At 40.4% G+C, this 15,443-nt stretch overlaps 1 long non-coding RNA gene across 1 annotated transcript; it reads left to right on the top strand.

The window, feature by feature from the left end:
* The first annotated feature begins 9,412 nt into the window (after nucleotides 1-9,412).
* Nucleotides 9,413-11,251, top strand: LOC110874400. Its single transcript, XR_002555917.2, has 3 exons — nucleotides 9,413-9,499; nucleotides 10,012-10,078; nucleotides 11,030-11,251. It is a non-coding gene; the product is annotated as an uncharacterized LOC110874400 (long non-coding RNA).
* The last annotated feature ends 4,192 nt before the right edge of the window (nucleotides 11,252-15,443 follow it).

Here is a 15,443-nt window from a genome sequence, read left to right as displayed (position 1 = left end):
ATTGATCCTTCGAGACGGTTCAAGTTTCGAGGTCAGAGTATAAAAGTGGTCATCTTCTTCTTTTAAACATAACATTTCAAAATTTCATCATACAAAATCCTCTGATTATACCGAAACTCTGCCAAAATCAAAACAAGTTAAGATATCAAGTTTTCTATAACAATCACGGTAGGATAATCATAATCCTCTTAACATACAACGACTCAAACATCAACATGATCATGTGTTCTTTTTCTATAATTTCTTTTAAAATGATAGGATGAAATGTGAATGTGTTGTAAATGGGTCAATGGTAGATTTTTGATGATATTATGGTTTTCATTTTGTCTGATCTTTTGTGTTCAGAGTTTTGGTTTGAATCTTGATGTCAAGGGTTTTAGGTTTTGGTTAAACAGAGCCCTTGTTTGGGATTTTGGTCTAAATCGATACAATGTGTTTGTGTTTAGTATCCGGGTTGGGATTAGTGTCCGAGTTGGTTTTGAGATTGATGTGGCTTAATGGTTTAATGTTGATGCTTGAATGTTTTAAAACTGTCACCGGAAATCAAACTTAAAATGATCACCGGAAAAGCGCCGATGAACAGTGTCACCGGAAAACATGCAGATCTCGAAGGATGATGATACTTAACCTCGAAAGATGGGCTGCAAAATATCTTTCGAATTGAGACTCGAAAGATGTTAAGCTTTTCGAAGGATTCATCCTTCGATCGATCAGATCTTTCGATTGACCAAAACATCTTTCAAAATCAATGATCTTTCGAAAGCTGATCCTTCGATAAGGCATTTCATCCTTCGAGGAAAGTAACATCTTTCGATCAGTCTGTCATCCTTCGAGCCATGTGTCAATCCTTCGATAACTATATGGCATCCTTCGAGGAATCAACACTTAGAAATTTTTCAAGAAATTGAAATTTTTCTAAGTGTGAAATCCTTGTTGAGTGTTTGACTGTTTGACTGTTTTCTCATTACGTGTCATTGTTTTGATGAACAGAAATGGCACCGAAAGTGAAGAAGGAACGGGCAAAGTCAACTAAGAAGGAAAAATCTGAGGTTGAATCTATGTCCGAACCTAGACATAACATGGCTGCTTATCTACAACCGGAAGGCAAAATTAGTCCGGAATTCAAGGGGATAATGGAGTATCTTCATCGGGCCCGTATCAACTATGCAATCACTACACAGCACACTGCTTATCAGTCCCAGATCAAGGAATTCTGGAATTCTGCTGTGGTTGAAACAGTGGATAACCAAGAAGTGGTTAGAGGATCAGTTGCTGAGAAACCCGTGGTGATCACAGAGAACACCATCAGAGCGCGTCTACAATTGGGAGATCAACCAGAAGATTCTACTTCTATTGATTTACAATGTCAGTGTGGGTTATTGATGAGGCTACGTTACAGCGATAATGTTCTTGCTAATCAGATAAACAAAGGGTTCATGCCGCTTCGATACAAGTTCTTATTGCATATCCTTATTCACTGCTTGAGCAACAAACGGTCTGGATATGATCTGTCGCCGATTGAATTGACGGGTTTGTTTACGGCTTTAGTTCTGAACAAGCTGTTCAACATATCACGTTATATATTCGACAATCTGAAAGGGAATGCTCGCAGGCCACTTCCGTCAGCAACCCAACGGACATCTACCAAGTTTTGGCTATATCCAAGATTCTTGCATATGATGATTGATGATCAGATTCCTGATCTTCCCAAGGCTGAGGCAGATGTTCTACCTGTCAATCCGATGAATGAGCGGACACTGCTGATCTTCAAGTCGATGTCTAAGTATAAGGAATCGGATCCAATCAGAAAGCTTATTGGTCATCTCGATGTTCCGACCTACGAGGCACCACAGAACAACAAGTGGCGTCGAGATGCAAGTGATTCTGATGATGAAGAGCCAAGGTTAATTGCGTTAGCTAACACACAACTCGGGGCTAAGCACGGAATCAAAGCATCAAGCAACAAGTCTGCTGGCAGTTCCAGTGCTGCATCACATGTTGAAGTCGATGTGAATGTTGCTGCGGAAGAAGTTCAAGGTGTATTCATTGAATCTGATGTCCGTAGTAATGTTGGTGGTTCTACGATTAGTGATATTGGTGGTACTGTAGTTGGAGATACAGGTGGTAGTGCAGGTGGAGATGGTGGTCCTTCGACCGACAAAGGTAAAGGAAAGGCGGACGAGCCGAGGAAGTTGATAGATGAAAGCAGTTCATCTTCTGATGATGAAGGAGGTTCTGGTGATGATGAATCATCTTCTGAGGATGATAATCCTCCTCCTCCAGGGATGCGTAAGGCTTATGATCAGCGCGGAAATTTTCGTGGTTTTGAAAGTATTGAGAAACCGGTTAGAACCGCAGAGTCTGACAAAGATGAGGATTATATTCCTCCTGCACCTGGTTTGATTAGAAAGAGGAAAGCAAGAAGACAGGGTATTCGTGCTTCAAAGAAATCAAAGGAAACTGCTGGTGATGCCCCTATACCTGTTTCTATCCAGCTTTCAACGCCTCCAGAGCATCAGCTACCACCTGTCAGTGACCAATTGACTACATCAGAGATGCTGGAGCTGGTCTCTTCTCCTCAGACGTCTTCTGGGACACGCACGGCGACTGTTGATCAACAGCCGCCTGCAACTCCCGTCTCAGGTACACACGTACGGCCTCCTCTTGTTATTACTGGTCCAACAGGTACTTCCGGTCCAGCTGGTCAGTCTGGTTCCTCAGGACCTGAGCCTTCACGGTCGTCTCTAGCAGAAACATTGTCTAGTTTGTCTGAAGCTGAGAAAATTCACTTCCTGATCGAACAAATCAGTGAATTGGGTAGCATAGTCGTTCGGAATACTAGAAAGATTGAAGAGTATCGTGTACAGCGAACTCAGGATGTGGAGGCACACAACAAGTTAGTCGCAATTGTTAGTGCACAGAATCTTAAGATAAAAGAACAAGCTCTAGAGATTGAAAGGCTGAAAGAAGCAAACAGGGCTCGTGATAAGGAAGTTGAGATAATGAAGGGGCATAGTACTGTGTTAGAGCATGAGGCGAAAGTGTTAAAGCAGAAGCATGAAGAGCTGTCGGAACGTTATAAAAATCGTGATGATCGATTAATAGAAGCATTCAGGCCTGTTCATGCAAACTTCAAGAAAATTGATCACAAAGTAGGTACGCTGTGGAATGAAAGGTGCAAAGCGTTAGGCATCGTTCCCTCAAAGCGTGGAGATGACAAAGACGATGATGCAGCAAATCCTAATCAACCAGCTGCCTCAGGTTCCGGTGCAACTGCATCCGGTGCTGCAGGTGGGTCTGGTACGTCTCAAGATGCTCCTACTGCTCCTCCAACAGCTACTACTGGTCCTTCTAAGCAGACTGAAACGTTGGAAGCTTCGGCAGGACTTGAACATGTTAGTCTTGAACCGGAAGCATTTGCCGATCTCCCGGAATCTTCAACTGTTCAACAGTATCATCCAGTCACGGGTGAACTATTAGAAGAGGGAGAACACGTTACAGAGATGTCTGATGAACGTGTTTTAGCTCTGAAGGAATTGGATGAAGTTGATGTGAACATGATCGATGCTACTCCGTTAGTTCTGGACGACACCGATTTCTCTACAATTGATGAAATCTTCATCGGTGCGGATCCGGAACGTCCTGTTTATGTTGGTCAAGATAATGCGGAGTTTAATGCTCTTGATGATGGGTATGTGGCGGAAAAGACAGCAGAATTTGCTAATCTTTCTTCAGATTCTCCTACAGCTCAAGAAAACCGTGAGAAGACCGTGAACGAATGGCGAGCGGATTTCCTAGCTAGGAATCCTCCTCCGCTCCCTCCGTTGGATCAAGTCAACTACATGAATCTAGAAAAGAATCAGGCTCGAGGTCGTATTATCAGCTGGATGTTCATCAAGGAGCTTCACTGCATGGTTGTGAAGCGAGAATGCGGCCTTCAGTACTTCAGGACTCTTCTCAGCATTCTTTCACTTCCTTATTATGATGTTGCTGTTTTGGCTCAGTTGGAGGTTATTAATCGAGTCGAAGACAAGATGGTGGATCTGTTCGCCAAGAAGATCAGGTTGGAACGAAGAGGGGGTTGGAAGGATCCGCTATACAAGCCGCAGTTTCCTCGATACGAGCAGATCAGGTTTACACTTGATCCAGATACCAATACTGCTCGTTATCGTTTAGTTTATGATCCTCCAAAGTTGATGAGAAGATACCGTTGTTGAAGATGAAGACATATTTTCTGGGTAACTTTCGTTGCTGGGTTTATGATGCAGATACTGGAGAAGCGGTGATCCTATTCCAAGACAGTCAGGAGAACTTTCGAATAATAGATCCGATGTGGATTACTAACATGTCCAGGTCGGATATTATTGTTCTTAAGGATCACGAGATCAACTACTTGGTTAGGGATCGGGAACAAGCAATGAATTTTCAGAAGATGGCTTTGTATTGCTTCAACCTACTTGTGAATGCGGGAAGTGCATGGTCAACGCATCACTTAACGGTTGAAAGGACGTCAGAGACGTGAAGACACGAAGATCGAGACAAAGCTACAGCCAAGGGGGAGTTTGTTGGTGCACTTGTGTCTGTACTTTGTCTGTATTTTGTAATGATATAAAACGATGTCTTTTGTTAGTCTTGTTTACGTCTTTTGTTGGTTTGTGTATGTGTTTCAATGTAAGTTTGACCAAGTCAACCATCCTCCTGGTTTGACTTGGCCAAACAGTTAACACATAGATTGTAAGTTTGTTGTGTCGAAGGATGTCATCGAAGGATTGTTTATATCCTTCGATGAGCTCGAAAGATAACCTTCGATGGATGCAGTTGGACCTCGAAGGATATATCATCCTTCGAGGTATATGTGGATCCTTCGATAGCTGTATGATCGACAGATCATCTTTCGAGCAGTCAATCTGACCAGACTAACTGTTATGGGTATATATAGTCATGTAATGTGTTCACCTCATTGTGTGAGTGAACTTAGTCTTGTAGAGAGCGTATTTTCAGTTTGGTCAAGGGCTGTAACCGTGTCCACTGAAATACAAGAGAAAACTTTGATATCTCGTGTGTCTACCTTTCTCTTTGTAGCTTGTGTTCTCATATAAACTACCGGTTTGCATTCTAGCTTGGATTCCGCACTTGCTAGTGTGTTAAACATAACAAGGATAAGGTTTAACCTCGACCTCCGGGGGACCTACAAAACCCAAGGGAACCATCTTCCCTTCTCGATGGAATAAATTGAAGTAGATACAATAGTTCTGAAGTTTCCCTCATTGAATGCTTCCTAAACAACCACCCAAACTAGTGGAACAGAACTGTTGTATTGAAGAAACAAGCAAATAAGTACAAAGTGCTGGATGGTAAAAGTGTTGGGTCATCAAAGTTAACAGTCAACTCAACCAAAGTCAAGACTAAAGAGCAGAATTTCAAGTCAAACAAAACTAGAAGTATGCAGTTTTGAAATCACAACAATTTTCTTTGTTTATTCAGTGTTTCTACTTAACTCCACTCTCACGTATTTCTAAACCCTTTTAATTTTTTCTACACAACAATGGAATCATCATCTCAGCATGGCAAGAAAAAAAAAAGAAATAAAAACGCTACAAAAGCAAGAAGAAGCTTTAGACGAACAATAACAACAAGCCGACTTAGAAGTTAACAAGCCGACCGGTGCTTTCTCATCTTTTGTATGCTGATGATGCCATGGTGATGGGTGAGTGGTCGGATTTTAATTTTTGGGCTATGAGGCGAATTTTGAGGATATTTCATTTGTGTTCCGGGTTAAGAATTAATATTTATAAATCAACTCTGTTTGGGGTTGGGAAGAATATAGAGGAAGTGGGTTTAAAGGCGAGTGAGTTGGGGTGTCGAGCGGGTTCTACTCCGTTTACGTATTTGGGTGTTCAAGTCGAGGCCAACATGGGTAGGATAAATAATTGGGATCCGGTGGTAAAAGTTTTCTCTAAACGGCTTTCGAATTGGAAGGCTAAAGTTCTTTCCATTGGTGGGCGGGTTGTTCTTATAAAGTCGGTGTTGGAGAGTCTTCCGACATATTATTTTTCTTTATATAAAGCTCCAGTGGCGGTGGTGAACAAATTGGAGTCGATGATCAAGAAATTTCTTTGGGGTGGTAATGTTGACGTGGATAAAGTTTATTGGGTTAGTTGGGAGACGGTCACTCGGTCTAAGAAAAATGGTGGTTTGGGCATCAATAGACTTGAGGTGAGTAATAATGCTTTGGTGCTAAAGTGGTTGTGGAGATATCGTATAGATCGTGGAGCGCTTTGGAGGAAGGTAATAGATGCAATACATGGGTCTCGTAGACGGTGGGAGACGTTTCCGTGTAATAAAAAATTTTCAGGAGTGTGGTCTAAAATTGTTTTATGTGGCCGAAATTTGAAAGTGGGTGATGTCCCGTTTGTAGGTATGATTAAAGGGTGTGTGGGAAATGGTTCGAATATTAGATTTTGGATAGATCCTTGGATTAATTACATGCCTCTTAAGCAGCGTTTTCCAAATCTGTTCCGTCTTGAATCGGATCCATGGTGCAATCTGGCGGATAGAATGGAGTCGTTTAATGATGGTATTTTGGTTACTTGGGATTGGAAACGATATCCAGCCACAGATCAAGAGATGGTTGAAGCAGTTGAGTGTCAAAGATTAATATGTGGGACTCGGTTTTCTCAGGCTGATGATTCGTGGGTCTGGAATGTGGGTGACTCGAAGGAGTATGTGGTGAGAGAGGTCAAAGAGTGGATAAAAGGTAGTGGGTCTCAGGAAGGAAATCAACAGTTTGATTGGTGTAAATGGATTCCAAGTAAATGTAATATTTTTATGTGGAGAGCTTTACTTGATAGAATTCCTACCAAATATGCGCTTCGAAGAAGGAATATCGCGGTTGGTAGTTGGAGCTGTGTTTTTTGTGAAGAAACGGACGAGACAGCAGAGCATTTATTTACAGCGTGTAGGTTTGCAAATGCTGTGTGGAGTGGTATTGCTTCTTGGGTCAAAATCCCACCGATGTTATTGTTCTCCACCGAAGATATTTTTCAAAGTTGCCGAGCAAGTGGGAGGTTCTAAGGTTAGAAGAGACATTATAAATGGGATTCTCATTATAACGTGTTGGAGAATTTGGAAAGCGCGGAACGAGAAGGTTTTTTCAAACATAACGAGGAGTGTTTATCAAGTGGTTTCGGATGTAAAGTCGTTGAGCTTTTTATGGTATAGAGGTAGGGGTAAAGATGTGGGTATCGATTGGATAGGTTGGAATTCTTTTTTGATTGACACGATGTAAGTTTGTTTTGTTGCGGTTATCTCCGTCTTGGAGATTTTCCGTTTGGTATTTTTAATGAAGTATACCTTTAAAAAAAAGAAGTTATCCTAAAAAACTACTCTGAGTATTTCAGGCCGATCATAGAAGTGATTCTACAACAAGAGCGTGAAAAAGCACAACATTCAGGAAGGCACAATTCATATTAGAAATTTTATTTTATTTTTGTAGTTTTATTGTTATAAATTAGTGACAAGTTCTCTCTCTATATATATTGTTTTATTTTACATTTAGTTTATATGTTAATTATTATTATTTTTTTTTGTTAAAACTAATGTTAAATATGTGAGACGATTTCCTCCAAATGAAAAGAATGAGAAATAATGGAAAAAATATTAAGGTGACGTTTATGTAAAAAGTGAAATATTTGGATGACTCCCTCTCCTTTTATATAATCACTAGTTTTTGCTCTACTCGTGTTACGGGGCACAAAGTCGAATATTTCTCTCTCATAACATGTATGTCTGTGTTTCGCTTACTTGTACATACTAATCATAACATGATCTCAAAAAAAATTACATCGAGTCAACCAATTAAAATAAAACACTACCATACTTTTGCAAAAAAAAAAAAAAACTAAAACGATGAAAAAACTACCGCTTGGCATGAATAAAAACTACATCGAGCTAACCAATTAAAACAAAACACTACTGATACGTGTCGAGTGTGATATTTTAACACTTTGGTCAAGTTTTAAATTTATAAAACACGATATTCTACTAACCCTAAACACACATATGGGCAAGTGCACCCATCGTGAGCGTAGTATAGCATTGGTAAGATACCAAGGTCGTCCAAGGACACAAGAGCTTTTAATACCGGTTTATCCTCAACGTCTAATTAAATCAAAATTTTAGAAAAGGGTTTAAACATGAAAATAAAAACTAAAAATGTTGAAAATAAAAATAAAAATAAAAACAGATAGACAAGATGAATCACTTGGATCCGACTCGCCTTTAGTGTAACCTTTGATATTTTCCGCACTTTTACACTTTTTAAGAGATTATCTTAGTTATAGTAGTAGGCGCCTCTTTTGAAGGTGACGTTACCCTCAACCCAGTAGTTTGAGTCAGCAAGGATACAATCCTAAAGGGTTGGATTATTGAAAGATAATTAATTAAATTATTAATGCGTAATGTGGTAGGCCCCTCTTTTGAAGGTGACGTTACCCTCGGCTAAGTGGTTTGAGTCAGCAGGGATACAATCCCAAGTAGCTGGGTTAATGTATTAATAGTAATTTACATATGAGGGGATCAAGCTATTCGCACCCCCGCCATCTGAGACCAGTGGGTATTGAAGGAGGTCCTAGTAAGCTTGACTCAGGTCCTTGCAGGATCTATACACTGAACAAGGCAAGAACCTTACCAAACCAAACCATTCCCTTAACCCCCGACCAGGTAGCCAACATATCTCTATATAGACCGTAGAGATATGAATGGTGTAAATCTTTTATTTTATATAGACAGTAAAATAACGGCAAGACACCACGGACAAATGATAAGGAAGTTTCACCTTTAACATAAGAAACTAGTTATTAAAGTCATTAATACAAAACCAAATAAAAAGTGCGAAAAGATTAAAAAAACAAAAGTATTACACTAAATACTTGTCTTCACCAAGTGATGTAAGAGACTTAGGCAAACATGGCCTTTGATTGTCAAGAACTCTTACTATCAATCTTGGATCCCCAGACTACTAAACACACTCTATGATGGATGAGGGTGTTGTGATGGTGGTGGAGTGTGGATGAAGTGAGAGAGAGGTGGTTTGCTAAGGGATGCCTTTGAAGTGAACCAAGTGTAACATCCCGAAATTTAAAAACTATATACTAGAATTATAAAATACATAATAAACAAGAATAAGCTAACTAGGATAAATAACCTAGTTAGTTAAAAATCTTGTAGTAACATTTGAATGAGTTAAAAGGGCCAAAAATATAAACTAGATAAGAGTGGAGGGACTAAAGTTGTTAAATATGAAACTCTAATTACTAAGTAGTAAGAAATCAAACCAAACACCTCAAAATTGAGGTTCTGGTCGATCAACAACAGAGAGGGGCGACACCCACACCTCCAAACCCTAACATCAACAAAAACTCTAAATTGAAGGCTCAAATCACGTTGTAATCAAAATCTGAACATAGAATTGTGATCTCCTCGTCAAGAAGGTCATAAGGTATGTCAAATTAGGTTATTTTGATACAAATCAAATTCTTACATGAGATTGAAATCGAAGGTTGAGCTTGATTATGTGTTGTAAAACATGAAATTGGAAGTAATGTGAAGTCTAGGGACAAACCCTAGATGTTTCTTGTTAAAAATCGTGCATGTTAGTTGTAGAAATCAAAATCACTATAGTGGGTGATTAGTAAGTTGGTAGAACTTGATAAACACTAGGATTAAGACTCTTGTTCTAGTGAAAATTGAAATTGTGAGATAATCTCTGAAATTGTTGATGTTAAAATATGTGTATAATGTTTAATTGAAGTTAATTTGAGTGATAAATTCAAGTTATGAACTTGGTTTAGATCATGTAAAAATCTGACCCGCAAGGTGTTTGATAAAACGCCTAAATGAGGATTTAAAATGTTAAAGATTGTTAAAAACGCAGATTTACATATGTAATGAATGAATGCGTTAAAGCTTATGAAAAAGAGTTCTAATCTTTAATGAATTGGACTCTTTTAGGCAAGGAATCCGGGACGTCGAGTGGACACGCCGGAGGTGATACCCGCGGAAAAGGTGCGCTTTGAAGGTACGCGACTTTAGTCTCGTCAAATTAAGTTTATTTACTTTGGTTTGAAATGTAATTGATGATGTAGAGTAAAGGATGCGTTTGATGTGTCGCTAAGTGCCGAAGTGCACTCGACTATCAAACGGGTCAAAACAAGAACTCGGTATTTAGTTGGGTTAGTCATTGAAGTGATGGTTTTCACTAAATGGCAAAACGGGTCAAAATGATGTTTTAAAATAGTCACGGAAGTAGCGACTTGAAAGTCTCATATCTAGATAAATGATAAATTGCACCATGCTAATGATTTGGTGATAGTGAATCTAAGTATAAGAACCCGGGATATGGGTCGAACAATGATGTTAAAGGAAAAAGGATTGTTGAAACGGAATGCTTGAATTCCGAACAATCAAGTAATAGTTTTAGAGGAAATGCAAAGCCAGGGAATTGGCATGAAAACACCAAGTATGTGAGCCCGGGTAGTTGGGTAAATATGTTGAAAAGGTTTTAAGAATGAAAAGAGATGCTATGCACTCATACTATTGGGTCGAATAACGGAAATAAGGAAATTTGGGAACCAAATTGTGGGTATCTCGGTTTCCGCAATGTAAAATTTACATGATTAAGTCCGAGGTTTTATTACGGACTCATAGCAAGAAGAATCGGTTAAATCGGATAAGCGAGTAAAAAGTTACGAACTTGTAAAGTTGAAAAATAGCAAAAGAGTAAATGTGCAGAGCCCACCGTAAATTACGGTTCCACCGTAATTTACGGTGGAGCTCAAACTGTTACGGTCAGAACCTCCTAAGTTACGGTAGAACCATAATCATTCCAGGTCCACCGTAAGTTACGGTGACACCGTAATTTACGGTGGAACCCAGGAAAAACTTGTATTTTAGGGCCACTCGTGTTGTCAAACTTGTTTATACATTATATATTAAGTCGAAACTAACGGTTTTTAGTGTTTGACTCTAGGTACAAATAAATCTCTCTCGGATGATGATCAAGCACCTTGTCAAGAACCGAACACGCAAACTGAAGCTTCCGCATGAATATAATTTTGTCTAAACTTTAAACATGTCATAAATACTTTTGGTTGATGGTGTTTTGAATCCTTTAGCTAGTTGTTAGCTGATTAGTAGGGATGGCTCTTAAATGAATTTTGTACCATCTTAAACATGTTTGGGAAATTACACTAGTATGTATGTTTTAAAACAGTAAACCCTTTTGTAAACTCTGATTTTATAAAGTATCATGAAACATTTCGATATATTATGTTAAATTATTAAGGGTGTTACAAGTTGGTTATCAGAGCTTAAGGTTGTCAACAAAAGTGTTCGGTTCAAGCTTGATCGATCGTCCGGTAAGAATTAACTTATTATGTTAACAAATTATGTCTTATATATAAATGGGAAGGAAATTAAAGTGCATGGGAAAAGTGTGTTAACACACTTAAACCCGGGAGGTGCACTAAATTTAAACAGTTAAAGCAAGTTGAGAACTTGACTAAACCAAAATAAAAGAAGCAATGTTATAAACGAAATGTTTAACGTTTAAATGTAAACATTTCAGTTTCAAAGATGACGGATAAAGGAAATGACGAAGCGGTGCCAAGAGTCACCGAACAAATGAGAGAAGTGATTGCTGAAGAGGTAGGAAAAGCAATCGAGAACAGTTTGTCGGGTTTCATCGATAAAATCCAAACCACGGTGTTATCAGTGGTGGATGAAAGGATAAAGAAATTGGAGGATAATGCAAGTTCAAACAAGGAGAAATTGGTAGAGCGTAAGGGTTGCTCGTACAAAGAATTTATGGCATGCAAACCACCACTCTACAACGGAGAAGTGGATCCGATAGTGTGTCAAAGGTGGTTAAGTGATATAGAGGGGGTATTTGAGAGAACCCACTGTGACGCAAATGACTTCGTGGCGTATGGCACGGGTCAACTGAGAGGACAAGCAAAAGACTGGTGGGATAATAAGAAAAAGGAAATCGGTAGTGAAGAAGCGAAAGCGATGACATGGGATGAGTTTAAGGTACCCTTCCTTAAACATCACAGTCCCAAGGCGGTTATTAATCGAATCAAAGAGGAATTTATCCAGCTTAGGCAGAAGGGCGAGTCCATTGATAAAATCACGGGAACTTTTCTTGACAAATTAAGGTTCTGTGATGAATTGGTGACGACCGAAGAGCAGAAGGTGTATTATTATTATAATATGCTAAGCGCGGAGTATCGGGAGTTCATGACTCCCTCAAAATACGAAACCCTCACCGAAATCATCAACGCCGCTCGGGAAAGAGAGATAGAGTTGAAGAAACAAATAGAGAGGGGTGAAAGAAGGACGCAAGTGGTTAATCCAAGTCCCACGAAAAAGGCACGCGTGAGTGACTCGTCAAAGAAGCAAGAAGGAAAGAGTAGCACGCCAAGCTGTAAAGTGTGTGGGAAAGGGCACAAGGGTGAGTGCCGGTTTAAGGACAAGCCGTGTCCTATATGCGGGAAGACAGGGCACACGGCTGTATTGTGCCCGGGGAAAGTTTCGGTATGCTACAAATGCTATCAGCCGGGTCACAAGAAATCCGAGTGTCCGGAATTGTCCGGAAAGAAGGAAGACAAGGGTGCGCACACTGAAGCACCAAAAGCAAAAGCTAGATCTTTCCAGCTAACGGCAGTGGAGGCGAAAACGGAACCCGATGTGGTCTCAGGTATATTTGCCATAAATTCAATTCCTGCTCATGTGCTATTTGACACGGGTGCGAATAAGTCCTTTATTTCACATGGACTTATTCGACATCCTTCCTTTGTACTAACAAAATTACCTATGCCTTTAGAGGTAGAAATAGGTGACAACAAAAGTTTCCTTGTATGTGATATATGTCGAGATTGTAAGATAAGCATAGATGATGAGGAATACCCGATAGATTTAATTCCTATGTCCATGGGAGAGTTCCAAGTAGTGGTCGGAATGGATTGGCTATCCCGACATAATGCGAAAGTCATGTGTTTCCGCAAGGAGATAAAACTAAAATCTCCAAGTGGAAAATCGATTATCATACGTGGTGAGAAGGAAGGAAAACCGGTTATGTGCTCGATGATAAAAGCTTACAAGCTCATGAAGCACGGATGTAGAGCATTCATGATATACGCGAATGAACCAAATAAAGGATCGTTAAGGATTGAAGACATGCCTGTAGTGCGCGAATACGCCGATGTGTTCCCGGAAGACCTACCGGGAGTACCACCGAAACGGGAGATAGAGTTCGGGATCGAATTGATTCCGGGCGCGAAACCCGTGGCCAAGGCACCGTATCGGCTCGCACCCTCCGAATTGCAAGAGTTAATGTCTCAAATTCAAGATCTTCTCGACAAAGGCTTTATTCGCCCGAGTGTGTCACCGTGGGGCGCGCCGGTGTTGTTCGTTAAGAAAAAGGATGGGAGTATGCGTATGTGCATCGATTACCGCGAGTTGAACAAACTCACGGTGAAAAATCGATATCCACTTCCAAGGATTGACGATTTATTCGATCAATTACAAGGTGCTAAATGGTTCTCCAAAATCGACCTTAGATCGGGGTACCACCAGTTGAGAGTCAAGGAGGAAGATATACCGAAGACGGCATTCCGTACACGATATGGACATTACGAATTCCTGGTGATGTCCTTTGGGTTAACAAATGCGCCCGCGGCCTTCATGGACCTCATGAACCGGGTCTGCAAGTCCATGTTAGATAAGTCGGTAATAGTTTTTATTGACGACATTTTAATATACTCAAAGGACGAAGCGGAACACGCAAGACATTTGTACGAAGTCTTGGAGACGCTCAGAAGGGAAAAGTTGTATGCAAAATTTTCAAAATGCGCCTTCTGGTTGCGAGAGGTGCAATTTCTTGGGCACGTCATCAACGCAAACGGGGTATTAGTAGACCCGTCGAAAATAGAAGCTGTGGCGAAATGGAATCCACCGAGAAATCCTTCGGAAGTCAGAAGCTTTTTGGGGCTTGCGGGTTATTATCGGAGGTTCATACAAGACTTCTCCAAAATTGCCATGCCACTGACCAAACTAACCCGCAAGGAGGAGAAATTTATTTGGGGTGAGGACCAAGAAAAGGCGTTTCAAACGCTTAAGGAAAAATTGACCCAAGCACCGGTATTGTCATTACCGGATGGAACGGATGATATGATAGTTTACTCGGATGCCTCGCATTCGGGGCTTGGTTGCGTTCTGATGCAACGAGGCAAGGTTATAGCCTATGCCTCAAGGCAGCTGAAAACTCACGAAAAGAGATATCCTACTCATGACCTCGAGCTAGCGGCGGTGGTGTTCGCCTTGAAAATATGGAGGCATTATCTGTACGGGGTAAGGTTCACTATTTTTACCGACCACAAAAGCCTAAAGTATTTCTTCGATCAGAAGGAATTAAATATGAGGCAAAGGCGGTGGTTGGAGACGGTAAAAGATTTTGATTGTGATATACATTACCATCCCGGGAAGGCTAATGTAGTAGCGGATGCGTTAAGCCGAAAGACAGATTATGCGCCTATTCGAGTCCGATCGATGCAACTAATTGTGACATCGGGATTGCTCGACCAAATTCGAAAATCTCAAGGTGAAGCAATGAAAGAAGAGAATGTGAAAAAGGAAAGAATAGTAGGGCAGTTAAAAGATTTGGAGGACGGCAACCAAGGATTAAAAACTCGATTTGGGAGAATTTGGGTTCCCAATACATGTGGAGCCAAAGCACTTTTACTTGACGAAGCCCATAAATCTCGATATTCGATACATCCGGGGGCGACCAAGATGTATAATGATTTAAAACAAAATTATTGGTGGCCCGGAATGAAAAGAGATATCGTGAAGTACGTGGAGAAGTGCTTGACTTGTTTACAAGTCAAAGCAGAGCATCAAAAACCATACGGTAAGCTGCAACCCTTAGACATTCCAGTTTGGAAGTGGGAACAAATTACGATGGACCTACTGACTAAACTTCCAAAAACCAGCCGTGGTTTTGACGCCATATGGGTAGTTGTGGATCGATTGACAAAAAGTGCACATTTCATTCCGATTCGGGAGACTTATACATCAGAAAAGATGTCCGAAGTGTACACAAATGAGATTGTGACGCGTCACGGAGTACCGATATCCATAGTGTCTGATAGAGATACCCGGTTTACGTCTGATTTCTGGCGTGGTTTCCAAGAGCAAATGGGAACCAAGCTGTTTATTAGCACTGCTTACCATCCCCAAACGGATGGGCAAAGTGAGAGAACAATCCAAACGTTGGAAGATATGTTACGCGCTTGCATTATCGACTTTGGGGGCAGTTGGGATGTCCATTTACCCTTAGTCGAATTCTCATATAACAACAGTTATCACGCGAGTATTAAAATGGC

The sequence above is a fragment of the Helianthus annuus genome, chromosome 17 (genome assembly GCF_002127325.2).
Source record: "Helianthus annuus cultivar XRQ/B chromosome 17, HanXRQr2.0-SUNRISE, whole genome shotgun sequence".
NCBI classification, from domain to species: Eukaryota; Viridiplantae; Streptophyta; class Magnoliopsida; order Asterales; family Asteraceae; genus Helianthus; species Helianthus annuus.
The sequence above is the reverse complement of the archived record's forward strand: the minus strand, read 5'-3'. Positions and strand labels throughout refer to the sequence as shown.